The following is a 5163-nucleotide window of genomic DNA, read 5'->3' as shown; positions in this document are numbered from 1 at the left end:
CCATGATAATTATTTTTAACTACTGTCACTATACTATATAATCTTAGCTATGGGGATGTTACAGGGCCTGGGTCAGAGCTACATTAGAGAGTCTTTATCTTTCTTCTGTAGAATTTAGAGCCTACTAGATTATAGTCTGAGAAGTGCCCAGTCCAAAGTGTCCCAGCAGATGAAATGACCAAAAGATAGATGGAGGTAGCTGTCTTGGAAGTAAACCAAGGGAACTGAGGGCAAGGACATGGAGTAGGCCACTGAGCTCCTGATTGGGGAGCTCTGTAGAAGCACTGGCTGTGGGATTTCATAGAGTTCTTCCTCATTAAGGATTGTCAAGAACTGTCACATGCTTAAGTCAGCTCCTCCACAGAGAGTTTCTACACAGTACAATCTGTGCCACTTCTACTGAGGCTTGTGTCAAGGAGTGCACATTTTATGACACAGTGAACTTGTTCCCAAAGATTTCTCTCAGAGAAATCCTCAGCATGTACCAGGGACATGGAGCAAGGAGTACCTCCCACAGCTTAGATTACTGAGGTGGAAAGCCCATGTGGCCCACTAGCAGAGAAATCAAGACCATAGTAGGTTCACAGAGGACTGGATACACAAATGTAGCTGAGGAAATGTAAGGTGACTGCAAGTTATATTGGTTATGTTGGCGTAGTTCAGCCTAGAGCCCTTCATGTTGAACAGCACAAGTAAAACTATGCCACAGGGGTTGCTAGGGGTATCCTCAGGGGGTATGACAATGTCTCATTCAGAAACTTACAAATGAGGCAGGTAGTTTCACAAAAATAGTTAATACAAAATCTACAAGAGTGCTATTTGTATGGGAGGGGCACCCTAAATGTTTCACAGATACCACCAGTCTTAAGAGACATCACTCATCTTTTGACCATACATACAGGCTGCACCCTCTATTTTACTCTAATAATGGTTATTACTGCAGTGCTGGGGACAGAATCCAGGGCTCTGTAGATACTACACTGGCTCTCTCCCACTGAGTCACAGCCCTGTCAACACACCATTTATTTGTACCATATATTTCGCCGTAACATATCAAAACAAGGAGAGAAGGCCAGGAGGGAATAGGTGCTTCCAGTATGGACATCTGGGAACATTCCATGTGAAGTCAAGAATTGATATTGCCATTCCTCTACTTCTGGGTGCCCAAGCTTAAAACAGAAAAGAAAAAGAAACACTGGTTTTGAAAATGAAAATATCCTAGAGTAAGCAAGGTTGAAGCGGGGGATGTGCCACATTCATATCATACATGCAACTGTTCAACCTGAAATAATATCTCGTTTTCCTACTTTCCTGTTACCACTGGAGGTCTTAGAATATATCTCCTGTTGTCAATGTGAGTTGGTGTAATCTGAACCTCAATCTAGAATAAATTTTGTGTTGTTCTAAGAATTAGAATCAGGGCCCCAAACTGTAGCCTACATCTTTATTTTACTTACTCTCTCTCTCTCTCTCTCTCTCTCTCTCTCTCTCTCTCTCTCTCTCTCTCCCCAGCTCTTTCTCTCCCACTCCCACACAATCTCAATAAATTGCCCAAGCTAGCCTTGATATACTCTATCCAAGGCATGCCTGACCCTGTTGTCTGTCTTCCTTTGATTCCAGAGATTCCAGTCCTGTGCCAGTAAGATCCCCACTGATGCCTTGGATGTTACTTTGATTCCATTCCAGTCTAAAGACCACATGTTGTCTACTCATACAAAATGGATACAGCCTTCCCTCCATAATCACATACTCGGTGCTCAGAAATCCCAGAAGATGTGAATGTTTGTAAACACAAACCATCTTCAAACATTTTATTGTCCATAAGTTGACCAGAGTCAAGTAATCGATCTATGTGATCACTTAGTTTCTTAATGTGCCTCCTGACTGAAAATTACACATCTTCCTGTGTGGCCCAGACTTGGCCACTGTATAGAACATTCTTTTTGTCCTCTATCTCAGTATTGGAAAGAAAAAGGCATCCAGTTGCTGAAAGTTGCTTTGTGGCTACAATTTAAACTTTAAAATATAATGAGTCAATCATATTCGCCCCCTCTTTTTAAACATTTTTTGGCAGGATAGGTTAGAAGTATTGGGGTACAAACATTGGTAATCATGATGTGCCAAGGCAGGGAACAATCAAGTGATTTTGTTGTGATTGAACTTTTCAGCTAGGTATAATGCTGAGGACCAGCCTTGGCTTGGGAGAGAGTCCTGAGTAAGGGGTGAATAGAAGAAATGACTCAGAGTCAATGGTGGGAACAAACTGACATCTCTGTCCTCTGCTCAAGCTGGCTCTCTAGATAGCTCTTTAGATAGCTCTTGGGTTTTCTAACCAAAGTCTGAAAACTGGCTAGAAAATTTCAAAAAGATCTGTAATAGCTCCATAGGTAACTCTCAAATTTTTCTAACAAAGTCAGAAAACCTGCTAGAAAAATTCTAGAATCTCTCTGGATAGCTCATCTCTTGCAGACCAAAGCCTAGGTTTTTATTTGCATAGGCTATTTCCTTAGAAATTCAAAGGCATGTATTATTATGACTGAACCTAAACTTGGTGTCTCAGGCTGGCCTTAAACTCAGACATCTGCCTGCCTTTGTAAACACAAACAATAAGCTTAGCTGGGAGACATCCCATCCTGAGATCACTATTCCTTCACTTCCTGGTCCTCCTTTATTACTTGAACCATGAGCCTTGTTTTTTAACTAGTTCTTTCCTTTTAATGACTCATTATTGAAGCTGTATCTATTCTTTCCAATCGGTGAAGTCCCCCATGCAATTCATATTTCATCTTTATATTCCACATAGTTGAGAAATTCTGTTTATGTATTCTTGAACTCATGTTTTCAGAGTTCTTAGCAACAGACTTAAGAGATGTCCTGAAGGTCACAGTGTTTAGCATTTGGCTGAGGAACATTAAACACATTCTGGTTTCCTGGGACCATGCTGTTTCTAATCATCATGGAGTCATTAACCTTGGCAGGAAAATTCCTTGAATGAGGAGCATGAAGTAAAACTATGTACATTATTAATAAACAAGCCTTATGTCTATAACAATTGTTAGCACTCATGGTGACCCACATCCTACTGGCTCTACTCTAGGGGCAAGAACCATGTCACACTGTATCTTTCATGGCCATGGCAAACTGGCATTATAAGCAATAAACAAGCAAACAAACAAACATCATAATAGAACTTGAGCTGCCAATTTTGTTGTTTTAGGAATTCAAAGATCATCATTTTTATATTATAAAAATCATCCACAGATCCACAGGTTAGAGATATGTTGCTTACTATAATGTCCTATGGCATGTTAAGAAAGGGAACCGTGTTTAAGTTAAAGAAAGATTGAAATACCCCAGGCATAGATGATGCAGTGCTTGATGAGCAGAAGGAAGTTAATTTTCTGGGCATGGCTACTCACTTGTGCAGGAACAAGACGGGTTCTATCCACACAACTGATGCAATTAGAAAATACCAGCAAGAGCCTTATCCTGGGGATTGTGCAGGAGTAGCTCTATCACAGTACGATGCTTGAGGGTAGAGACTGTGAGAGGGCTATGCTCCCAGGACAGGAAGGCTCATCTCACCCTGCTGGCCCTCACTGAGATGTTTATAAAAGACAGAACCAGGTACTTCCATGTGTGGCTTTTTGAGGCATTAGACAGCCTGATTCCTGTCCCTGACTTTCACTGGTGTTTTAATAGGGATGGCTCATGATCCATTCTCTGCCATCCTCAGGTGATACATTAGCTCATGTCGGTATGTTTATCAGCTTCGAACCTGTCATTTGGAGCACAGTCAAGGGGCTTTATTCAAAGTGGAAATGAATAGGAAGGGCCATTTTCTCTAACCATGAACAAAATCTAACTAAAAATGGATTAAGTGCTGAAAACATGAGACTTAAAACCATACAACACTCAAAAGAGAACAAGAACAAAACAACTATGGTATTGATACTGAGGTTATTTTAGTACAACATAGACTTTTAAACATGACCAACAGATGGAATGAAAGGTAAACAACATCACTTGTAAACAAGAAAAAGCAAATCATAGCTAGAGTTATGTATCACCCTATACCTCCTGTTAAAATGCCAATTAGAAATAAAAACAGTAGCTGGATGGTGGATATGGAGACACTGTAGTACTTGTGACTATTGGTAAAAGTGAAAAGTGGCGAATCCATTACTGGAAATAGTACAGAGTTCCTCAAAGATTAAAAAGAAGTATCAGCTGAGCAGTAGTGGCACACGCCTTTAATCCCAGCACTTGGGAGGAGAGGCAGGTGGATTTCTGAGTTCAAGGCCAGCCTGGTCTACAGAGTGAGTTCCAGGACAGCCAGGACTACAGAAAAACCCTGTCTCAAAAAACCAAAAAAAAAAAAAAAGAAGAAGAAGAAGTATCATGTGATCCAAAAGTTGTACTTCAGACATTTAGCCAAGATAACTGATACTATAGCCTGGCAGGATGCCTGAACTCTCATGTATTCTATGACATGATTCATAGCTGTCAAGATGTAGAACAGATTAAGTGCTCACTGGCTGATAAATCAATCAGGAAAATGTAGTGGAAGGTTCAAACTTAGTCAGTCATCTGCATATCTCACCATCTGCAATTGCATGGGTGAATATGGAAGATGTTATGCTAAATGAAATCAATTAACCACAGGCCGTGGAGACATGGAAGTAAGAGCTTGTCCAATGAGAACAGAATGGTAATTATACTGGATAATGCATTCTAGAGATCTGCTGCACAACATGGCATCCATGGTTAAAACCATGTGGGCATCAAAATTCTAAATTTCAGGCCATGTTCTTGCAGACAGCTTTACAGGCAGTACAAACACCCTTAACACCCTTCTTTTGGGTACACCCTTAACACCTTTATTTTAGGTGACAAATTCACAGCTGTATGTGTATATCCAAAAAATATTAAACTATAGATACTAAGCATATAAAATTTCTTCTATGTATGTTATATCACAATAAAGCTGTGAAATAATAATTTAGTCAAAAAGTTCTCTAATGCGGCATTTTATTTATTTTTGAAAACAAAAGAAATGCAAACCAAATACGATCAATCAGCCTTATGTCTGGAAAGTTATATTTCAATGAATGGAACAAAATCTAGAGAATGGTCAGCTCTGAAAATGCTTAGAAAGAAGTA

General features: G+C 39.9%; 1 non-coding gene across 1 annotated transcript; it reads right to left on the bottom strand.

Annotated features, from left to right (window-relative positions):
• Nucleotides 1–2319: 2319 nt before the first annotated feature.
• LOC117713273 (U7 small nuclear RNA) lies at nt 2320–2381 on the bottom strand. Its single transcript, XR_004607437.1, has one exon. It is a non-coding gene; the product is annotated as a U7 small nuclear RNA (small nuclear RNA).
• Between the last annotated feature and the right edge of the window lie 2782 nt (nt 2382–5163).

Source organism: Arvicanthis niloticus, chromosome 7 (genome assembly GCF_011762505.2).
Source record: "Arvicanthis niloticus isolate mArvNil1 chromosome 7, mArvNil1.pat.X, whole genome shotgun sequence".
NCBI classification, from domain to species: Eukaryota; Metazoa; Chordata; class Mammalia; order Rodentia; family Muridae; genus Arvicanthis; species Arvicanthis niloticus.
The sequence above is the reverse complement of the archived record's forward strand: the minus strand, read 5'-3'. Positions and strand labels throughout refer to the sequence as shown.